General features: G+C 26.3%; 1 long non-coding RNA gene across 1 annotated transcript in view; it reads right to left on the bottom strand.

Moving 5' to 3' along the window:
* LOC111624748 overlaps nucleotides 1-7,054 on the bottom strand; it is a 26,564-nt gene extending 19,510 nt beyond the window's left edge. The window contains exon 1 of the long non-coding RNA XR_002756632.1: nucleotides 6,997-7,054. This is a non-coding gene — a long non-coding RNA (uncharacterized LOC111624748). The remainder of the gene's footprint in view (nucleotides 1-6,996) is intronic.
* Between the last annotated feature and the right edge of the window lie 4,448 nt (nucleotides 7,055-11,502).

Raw genomic sequence — 11,502 nt, 5'->3', positions numbered from 1 at the left:
ATATATTTCTTTTTAATTATGTTTTTACAATGTTTAAAATAATGGAATAAATAAGTAAATTTTTAATCATTTTTAAAAATAAAATACAAAAAAATATCAATTCCAAGCAACTAAACTTATGAAAAATATATGTGGCTAGATGGAAAGATCTAATTATTCTTTTGTGTGACTTATCAATAAAATATATACTTATAATGACTTGAGCACAGGAAAAGCTGAATAGAATACTTTTTTATTTGCTATAAATATTCAGATTAAACTTATTACAAGTTTTAAAAAATTTATAAACAATAAAAAATATAGTCGAGCTCTATTGTGATTTTCAACAATAAAAAGCTTTCCCCATTCAATATAATTTAAAATTTTATAATTTTAATTATTTTATGTTATATTTATTGTTTAAAAATCTCTTAAAACAATGAATAAAGAACGCGTAAAATAAAATTCCTGTGTTTTCGTCGACACGAAATTATTTTCATACGTAATTTAACTATGAAATATTGATCGTAAATGTATACGTTTTAATGAATAACTTATGTAATGAATTAATCTATTGACAAATAGACGTATTAGGAAATTAATTTCTATTCATTTAGCTTAATTTCTAAATTTATAAACGTGAATAGAAATTCTAGATGTAAGACGATTTCTGTTATTATATAACATTAGACACGTGTTACTTCAATTACTTTCGTCTTAATTGAATGAAATTAATTGGAAATATTTAAAATATTAATAACAATTTTATACATAAAAATAAATTCGAATAAGGGAGAAAATGCGCAAAAATAGCAAAAGTTAATTTGCATATAAAGTATTCAAAATCGTAAAGAAGCAGTAAGATTCAACATAAATATTGATAACGAATACCAATTATAATGTTATATAAAATTTTACTTTTTAATTTGCATTAAATGATTTACTGTAGTGGCAATTTGATCTCAATGACATCTTATGTGGCATTACACGCTCTAGTGAACTATAAGAAGACAGCAAGTATTACAGATCCCAATTCTATGTAATGGAATTAGATAGCCTCTATAGCGCTCAGGGGAGACAAATTTCTAATGATTGGCCAACATGATTTATTTTGACGTCCATATAAGTTCAATTTTACACGCTCTCCTGGCTTGTCCAAGTTTCCTGATGGAGCGGAAGACAGGTGGGTGGGTCGAACTCACGCTTGCTTCACTTTCTAGATAAAGTTGTTAACTTTCTGGCAAATAATGTTCAATGTTCATTCCTTTTACTATAATTACCTTTTCTCGGAAATGTAACTAGAATTTTTACTTCCCGTTCAATTAAATTACTTATCCTTTTGACTACTTAATGATTAGACTAGCCAGCGGATTTTGTTAGATCCGGAGCTTTTTGATTTATGATATTATCCGAATTTAAATTTCTAGGCGTTTAACTAAAAAATTAAATCATTAATAATTAATTTAATTATAAATTTGGAATGGTACCAAAACCATTCTATATCTCAACAGCACTCGTTATGCATATTTCATATCGTATATACGCCGTATGCCGTATAGAAATATTTCCGTATCTATGTTTATATGACCTCTTTGCGTTTGAATATCATTGAAGCCAAAGGAATCAAATTTGGCATGCCCTCATATTTCATCTAAGAAAAGGTCAAGAGGTACTTTCGGTAGTGATCGAACGGTTATGATTCCCAAAATTCACCAAACCTTTCTGATATATGATGAATTTTTACTTTTCTTCGCTTTAGATTTTAAACATAAAAAGGGAAATTTAAGCAAAATAGATTCCTTATCTACTAAAGAATCGATATATATATATATTTTATCTACTTTCATTAATAATTCAGTTTTCGATTACTTTTTTTATATTCCTAAGTTTTCGGGTAATTATTTTAAATTTGATCAGAAAGTTTCTAAAATATGTAAATAGCTAATTAAGATATTTTAATTTGCCATATTATGCAAGAATCATACGAATATTTTTAAAATAATTATCGAATGAAATCAGATTTTAATGGATTCTATACAGAGTATAATCTAATGAGCTATATTTTTCTTTAGAAGAGTCACCGAAAAAAAAAGAAAAAAAAAGAAGCAAATCTTTTCGTTAATTTGAAAACAATTGATTGTTGAATGTTGCTAGCATCTCCTGTTATTCATGAAGTGTATTTTTGTAAAGGTCATTCGTTTCAATCATGTTTATAATGACCATAGAAGTTCGTTCATATTTGTATCGAACATACATTCCGACGATCGATGACTCTTAAAAGAATGACAGGTGAGCAATGCGAACGTCCTAAAAAAATAAAAATAAAAAAATACTAAGACAAGAAAAAAAGAAAGAAAACGATACATCGTAGAAAAAGTATCTCGAGTTAAGGATGAAAGAACAAGCGAAAAATGCTACAAAATAACCTTGCAAAACAGTCTTATTTTGTGCTAAGTAGCTACTATGCATTTTCCTAACTTTTTCATTTAAAATTTATATAAAAAAAGAAAAATAATTTAAAGATTTAGATTTACTTTGCATTATCAAGTTTACCGAGTGACTTTAAGTTTGAAATTAAGTTAAAAACTCGTTTTAGACTTTAATTCTTTGATCAAAATTGCAAACATGATAAAAACAAAAAAGAAAAGAAGGAAAAATTGGATAGTTTACAAACAAGTTGGTAAACTTATTTTTATATAAAATATATTCTTTAAAAGTTTTATTTAAGATTTTGATTAAAATATATAATTTTTAAAGATATTTTAAAAAATGATTTTAATAATCAAATTTACAGAAATTCGTTTGATAATTGAAATTCCTAAGTGGATATTTAAGAAAATGTTACAGGATTTTAAAAATATTATATTTAACTTTTTTTCTTTCATTCACTAATTCGAAAATTTTAAAATCATTCCTACACACTGTCTTCAATCAATAATAATAACAATTTTCCTACTCTTTGTGGGTTTTTTTAATATAATTTCTTTTTAAATATCCAACTCGATAAAGCAAATTATTCATTTAAATTAGTAAACTTTTTCTCTTAAAAAAAATATATGATATATAATCAAATTTAGAATCTATTCAGTAATTTTTAAAACAGTTTTGTTTGTAACAAAATGACATAAATGACAAAATTTTCAAAGAGGAATTTGGTAATGAAAAATGCAGCTAGAATTGCAAATGATACAAACAAAAGATTTAATGTATCAGAGAATAGGAGAGTGTTCTCGATATAAAAAAAACAAGAAAAAAAAACATTGTTAGAGAAATAAATTGCAACAACTGCGAACAGAAAATAGAATTTTGAACAGCCAACGGGCAAAAGACGGAGTTAGTGAAAAATGATAGAAAATTAAATTATTCACGACCGCATTTCAGTTTTGCCTTAAAATCTAACCAGCAAGTGCGAACATCCGAATTGCATATTTAAATTGATTCGGTATACAAATTGGTTTCGGGATTTTTTACATTGGAAAATATATATATGTATGTATGTATAGATATATTCGTAAGTTATATATTCTCGAGTTTCGATTGAATGACAATCTGACAATTGAATTTTAACAAGTTTACTTCATATAGTAAACTTAATCAAAAGCAAAAATATGTACTTAAGAAACATGAGAAAGAAACTTGTATAAGAGAATAATGTAAAGAATGTAGTATCCGGCTCAGTTTGCTAGGAAACCGTATTAAGATACAATGGCCACATATCGAACGTGAATCGCCGAATAAATGGTTTGTATTCGCAATATAAACGAGTCCTGAAATACCACATTGTTCCCAGGAGATAGTCTAAGTAAAGATTGGATATTATACAGGCCAACAATGGCGTTGTTTACCCAAAATTGTTTCTGTTAAAACTACCGCAAAGTTTAGAAAATGGAATAACTACTAGATAATTTTTTTATTATTTATTTTTCAAACTTTTCAAAATACAAATCCAATGCAGATTTTCTTCAGAAGGCACTCGTTTAATTTTACTATTTGTTTGAGATCTGCAGACAATTTTTATAAATATATATATATATATATTTTTTTTTTTTATTTTATGATTAATAAAATAAATCGAAAGACAAAACAGATTTTTCTATTATTTTTTTATTGTTTTGCCCACAAGAAAACATTCTATTCCGATACGAGTCTCTTTATCAGTAATCGAATGTTTCTAGTTTATCAGACGTATTACTGTCAAAGTATCGTCTAAAATTTTATTTTGACTGATTTTCTGATATGTAAGCACTATAACATAACATAACATAACCGAGAGTTAAATGTAATTCTTGTGTTTTCGTTTTAAGACACATAAATGTTATCTAAACTATAAAAATAGAAACAACTTCTATTCCAATTTTATATAGATTTAACATAGGCTACATAGATTTATATATATATCAATTATTATAAGAGAATTACTCATGCATAATTGGTAACATAATAAAGATTCCCTTAATACATTTCTAAATATATTTAGAAAATTAATTCAATTTAAAATTATTAATTTATTAATTCTAAACATTTAATAAGATTAGATACGCTTTAAATAAAATTTTAATATTGTTGTAATTTAAATAATATTAATTTTGTTCATTTTATTCTCTTCGGAATTTTAATATTTGTCAATATTCTAAAAACAAATTATAAAAATGGATTTTTAGATGTGGGTATTTTATTAAAATAGACAAAGAATGTTTCGTTTCAGGTCAGTGCAGATACATAGTAATCATCAGTAATGGAGAACAAGTACTACTTCACAGTTGGTCGGATATTGTATCGTTCTGCATCGAAGAACACATACACACTTGCACATGCACATGCACACTCACCACCATTTCAAATAAGGCTTCTTTAGGGAAAATAGAGAGTGCTACTTAAGTAGAATATCTTGTAGCTGTCCCGTTTTTATTACATTCAATCTTCTTTCTCTTCTCTCTCTCTCTCTTTCTCTCTTTCAGTCCCTTTTTTCAGTTTTATACTGTTAACTTTTCGCTTGAATTTTATAAAAACAATTTATCTACTTATGCATAAAATTTAAATATAATCATTGATAGCTTCGATAATTACTTTGCCTAAATGGCAATAAAAATTTATATATTTTTTTCTCCCCTCTCCTAGTTAACTTAGGATAAGCTGGATGGAGGAGGATAAGCTGCAAAGTGATTTCGCATCCGATCTTCTTCGTTTGCTGCAGCTTAGTGACATTTCGGGATGATAAATGCTAATGTAGGTTGTGTAAAAACACCCGATAGGGAATTAACCTTAAGTTGGGATTAAGTATTCAAAAAACGGCTATGGCAATTTGCAGACTGCTACTTCTTAAACAAAAGAACTCTTAGAGAAGGCCAGACAGGTGACCTATTAAAACAAAAGCTCATTCTGTTGCCACAAATACGATCCCTTTAAATAACCCTCTTCAGTAATGGAATTCTTTTGTATATCATCTATTCAAGAATCCTCATCTTTTAGACTATTCCTTTCAAATCTAGTGACGTTAGCAACCTCTATTTATCACTAGCCGATCCAAAGTTAAAGTAGTTTTGTTGCTGTAAGAAGCAGTCAATGTCCACAATAGAAAACCTTTTGGCACCGTGACAAATGGAAATGTTTTCTGTGCATGAAACTTAATAAAAATCTCTGACGTCATCACATTGCTTTAGTTCACTCGGGGCTCGTTAATCTAAGATGTGGGATATTAATTTTAAAAGCTCAACATTATTTGGGAATAAGCAATATTGAAGTGACCCTTGGGTATTTTAGAATTACTACAGTTCTACTGGATTAATGCAAATATGTTAATATCTAACTAAACTCACTAAATATTACGCAGAGAAAATAATATTTGAAATTGTAATCTATTAAAAGATTATCAAAAATTATACAAATTTCATTTTATGGCGTTTTGATTAGTAATAAAATTTTAATATTTTAAAGCGCATAAATTCTATCAATAAGCCGATGGAATTATTCGTTAAACATGGAAAAATATTGAAGATTTAACGTTTTATATTAAAATATATTTTAAAAATTGATTTCTCTAATTATTCTTTATTATTATTTCTTAAAACATGAAGAACTTGAACTGAATTAAACAATCAGTAGGCGTGAAATAGAATATTCTCATCTCCCTTTTATTAATTAGAAAAAAATCAATTTTCGATCGAAATATTTAAATTAAAAAACGAAAAGGAATAGACTATCTTTAATTAAAATTTTAAAAACGAAAATAAAAATTAAATATAATCCGTTCATTACAATTTCTCTGATTAAAATTACTACAAAAATTGACATTTTTCTGCTTTTAATTTAGTTAAATATGAATAAAAAAATAAAATAAAAAATATATATTTTTTAAGACCATATTAATCTCTAATTATTTTTTAAAAAACGGCCAGCAAAAAATTATAAAATATTAATGAAATTACAACTTTCTAATTTTAATTAGAAAAATTAATTTAATTTAATTATTTTTAAAACCAGCTTTTTAATATGGCGTATTTTCTTACATGTGTATATAAAATATATTTAAGCTTATATAATTTAATTTCTTTTTTGAAAAGATAAAATTATTTAAATTTAAAAAAAGAAGAAGAAGATAAAAGATCAGCATCTCGACAAATCTTTCCACTTAAAATCTAGCATAATATCATACTAATCTGTTGCGTGTTTTTTTTATAATAGCTTAAACAAATTTAATCGTTTTGGATTCAAGTAGACCGTTTTAAGGATTACAGATTGAACAACATTGTAAATTACGTGCTATTAGATGGCATAGGTCGAATCTGACTAGACCAACGTCTGTTTACTAGAGATAAGTATACTTTAGCCTAGTTAGGGTAATCGAACGATCCTGTAGAGTACTCTCAGCTCCGCATCCTCTCCGGTAACATATCTAAAACGTGCAGGCATCAGGTCTATAACCTATACAACCTTGATAATGCGATATTCAAGGTCGTGCTTATGTCTAATCCGCGAAGGAGGAAAAAAATGCAAATAGAAAAAAATAGCAAAATTTACCTTTAAAAATTAGTTTTTATTCCTAGCAATTCTTTCGAAACCCGTTGCTATGGCAACCACGGGAGTGATGCCAGTTGTCATGACGACCGGTGGAAATATTATATGTTACTGTATATTGTGTATCTAAGTTGAGAAATTGAATTCCCAAGACATAGAACAGTTCATGTGTGTTGAATTTTAACAAAGGAAAATATTAGAGTTTGCCAGCCTCAAATTTTAACTTATTTTTATTTTTAATATATTGTTTCGTATTTATAAATTAAGAAAAAATTGATCGATGCAATCAAGTGCTTTAATTTGGTTGTTGTATGAATAATAATCAATCAAAATGCATATTTATGAATAGACCCCTTAAAAAGTATTTAGGGTGATCAATAATGGTGTTTTAATTTGGTGACATAAGTTTAGAATGACCAATAGAAGTAAACGAAACAAAAAAGTTAATGTAAACCGATCTGGTGATGTCATGTGTTAATAAAAAAAGAAAAATTATAAAATTTAAAAGAACCAATAAGATTACTTAATTTTTTAATGAAAACAAATCAATCACTCCGTTTATAGTTTCATCATTTAATTAACCAATCATTTGAATATAAAGTTTTAAAAAATTTATTCAGACCAATTACAACATTTACCCGCTCTACGTTTTTTTAAAAACATATCGAAAGCCAGCCAATCAAGTTTAGTAAGTTGAACGTTATTAACCAATAGAACTGCAACGGTTTTTTTAACGTGTTTAAACAAGCTTTTAAACGATCCAATCAATAGTATCGTCTTGTTTTGTCGTTTCCTGGAAAAAGTAGCCGTGACCAATCGGAAAACTTCACTTTTAACAGAACTGTCTACTTCTTTTATCTTATTAAAGAAGTACAATAAGATTAGGTAAGAAGGACTTTCTGACAGTCCTACCTGGTCACCAATCACATTAGGCTTTTTCTACCTGTCGTCCGCATTACCTGGCTTACAGGTCGCTCTAGCTTCGGTCACGTTAATTTTGTTAGTTGGTCGACTTGTCAGCACACCGCCTTCTTCAAGAAAATTCGATTTTGTTTGCCTTAACGTCAGCGCCCTCTGCCGACACAATTAACTGTCACGTGATGGAGGAAGAGAGAAGATTTTTTTTGCCATTTCTTCAAGTTCTTCCACACAAAAAAAAAGAGGAGGGAAAAAACCTTTCTCGAAATAAACTTTTTTCTCCGATAGAAACAGACAACTGAAGTTTTTCTTTTCTAAAATTTAACAATTTTATAGAATTACTTTCAGATTTGTCTTCAATCCTTAAATGTGAAGAAAACATGCTGCAGTTTTTATATACTGTTTTTATAACTAGATCTCTTAAATATGTATTAAAAAGAATTTGAGAAATGTATTTAAAAAAATTATATTTTTATTCGTAATTAACAGATTTTCACTTATATATAAGTTGTGGGAGCTAATTACAAAAATCATTTGGCAAACGTATCTAAACTATAGTTTAATGCATATTTAATATAATTTAAATATCATTATCATGTATACAATTAAAAATTTAAAACTTTAAATTATAATTATTAATCATTTTTATTTCTAAATGCAGAGAAGTAGTACGTAAGTACAGTACATCATTTAAATTACAAAATATTTCTATACTAATTAATGAAATCAATTACTTATTAAAAAGATAATTTTATATAATTAACTCAAATGAATATTTTCAAAGCATTTAAATAAAATTATATACTAAATTATTTATTTTATTGATATTTTATAAACATTTATTTTTAATAAAAAGGAGTGAATACTTTTTTATAGTTTCACGTATAAAGTTAATCAAAACTCATAAATAAGAAATTGTAAACAGAAATCTGGAGGAATTACATGCAATATTTTAATAATTAAACAGTGAAACGTGACTATCAGATACGCAATTTAAGTAAATTAAGTTTTAATTTCTCTCATATATATTACGAGCAATAAAAATGTATTTATTTGATCTAAGACGAGAGTTAAAGGTTATGTATGATGGCGAATTACACTGGTAACTTGCAACGTTATTAACATAATTATACAAATGTAAAAATTCTTACCTTTAATAATATGAAGTTCACTATTTTCAGAATTATTTCTTAATAGGATTTTTGCATAAGAAAACTTTTCCTTTTTTTTATCTTCATGACTTGTTGACTGGAGTGAAAATTTAATTTTTTTTCTTTAATTTAAAAATTTTTGGTTTCGTTTTGTTTATAATAAAAAACCCACTATCCTACGGTTAAAAATCTTACATGAATTATTAAATATAATTTATTTGTTTGTTTCTGCATTCATCAAGATAATGCTTTTTTAGGGTGATCAATAATGGTGTTTTAATTTGGTGACATAAGTTTAGAATGACCAATAGAAGTGAACGAAACAAAAAAGTTAATGTAAACCGATCTGGTGATGTCATGTGTTAATAAAAAAAGAAAAATTATAAAATTTAAAAGAACCAATAAGATTACTTAATTTTTTAATGAAAACAAATCAATCACTCCGTTTATAGTTTCATCATTTAATTAACCAATCATTTGAATATAAAGTTTTAAAAAATTTATTCAGACCAATTACAACATTTACCCGCTCTACGTTTTTTTAAAAACATATCGAAAGCCAGCCAATCAAGTTTAGTAAGTTGAACGTTATTAACCAATAGAACTGCAACGGTTTTTTTAACGTGTTTAAACAAGCTTTTAAACGATCCAATCAATAGTATCGTCTTGTTTTGTCGTTTCCTGGAAAAAGTAGCCGTGACCAATCGGAAAACTTCACTTTTAACAGAACTGTCTACTTCTTTTATCTTATTAAAGAAGTACAATAAGATTAGGTAAGAAGGACTTTCTGACAGTCCTACCTGGTCACCAATCACATTAGGCTTTTTCTACCTGTCGTCCGCATTACCTGGCTTACAGGTCGCTCTAGCTTCGGTCACGTTAATTTTGTTAGTTGGTCGACTTGTCAGCACACCGCCTTCTTCAAGAAAATTCGATTTTGTTTGCCTTAACGTCAGCGCCCTCTGCCGACACAATTAACTGTCACGTGATGGAGGAAGAGAGAAGATTTTTTTTGCCATTTCTTCAAGTTCTTCCACACAAAAAAAAAGAGGAGGGAAAAAACCTTTCTCGAAATAAACTTTTTTCTCCGATAGAAACAGACAACTGAAGTTTTTCTTTTCTAAAATTTAACAATTTTATAGAATTACTTTCAGATTTGTCTTCAATCCTTAAATGTGAAGAAAACATGCTGCAGTTTTTATATACTGTTTTTATAACTAGATCTCTTAAATATGTATTAAAAAGAATTTGAGAAATGTATTTAAAAAAATTATATTTTTATTCGTAATTAACAGATTTTCACTTATATATAAGTTGTGGGAGCTAATTACAAAAATCATTTGGCAAACGTATCTAAACTATAGTTTAATGCATATTTAATATAATTTAAATATCATTATCATGTATACAATTAAAAATTTAAAACTTTAAATTATAATTATTAATCATTTTTATTTCTAAATGCAGAGAAGTAGTACGTAAGTACAGTACATCATTTAAATTACAAAATATTTCTATACTAATTAATGAAATCAATTACTTATTAAAAAGATAATTTTATATAATTAACTCAAATGAATATTTTCAAAGCATTTAAATAAAATTATATACTAAATTATTTATTTTATTGATATTTTATAAACATTTATTTTTAATAAAAAGGAGTGAATACTTTTTTATAGTTTCACGTATAAAGTTAATCAAAACTCATAAATAAGAAATTGTAAACAGAAATCTGGAGGAATTACATGCAATATTTTAATAATTAAACAGTGAAACGTGACTATCAGATACGCAATTTAAGTAAATTAAGTTTTAATTTCTCTCATATATATTACGAGCAATAAAAATGTATTTATTTGATCTAAGACGAGAGTTAAAGGTTATGTATGATGGCGAATTACACTGGTAACTTGCAACGTTATTAACATAATTATACAAATGTAAAAATTCTTACCTTTAATAATATGAAGTTCACTATTTTCAGAATTATTTCTTAATAGGATTTTTGCATAAGAAAACTTTTCCTTTTTTTTATCTTCATGACTTGTTGACTGCAGTGAAAATTTAATTTTTTTTTCTTTAATTTAAAAATTTTTGGTTTCGTTTTGTTTATAATAAAAAACCCACTATCCTACGGTTAAAAATCTTACATGAATTATTAAATATAATTTATTTGTTTGTTTCTGCATTCATCAAGATAATGCTCTTCGATAAGTATACAAGAATATTTTATTATTATTGACATATAGTAAACGTAAAATTTAGTTTAAAAAAATTAATTATTTAAATTATTATTATTTTAAATTTCCATAAAATAATATGGAAAGCGAATTGTAACATTTTTTTATAAAATAAAAATAAATTGTTATTTTAAAAAGTAATCTGATGTTATTAGATAAGAATTTTATTTTAAATAAGTTTATAAAGCGTATATAGA

Source organism: Centruroides sculpturatus, unplaced genomic scaffold (genome assembly GCF_000671375.1).
Source record: "Centruroides sculpturatus isolate CEXI.00-Female unplaced genomic scaffold, Cexi_2.0 scaffold133, whole genome shotgun sequence".
Taxonomy (NCBI): domain Eukaryota; kingdom Metazoa; phylum Arthropoda; class Arachnida; order Scorpiones; family Buthidae; genus Centruroides; species Centruroides sculpturatus.
Note: the sequence above shows the minus strand (reverse complement) of the source record. Positions and strands in the feature narration are given on the sequence as shown.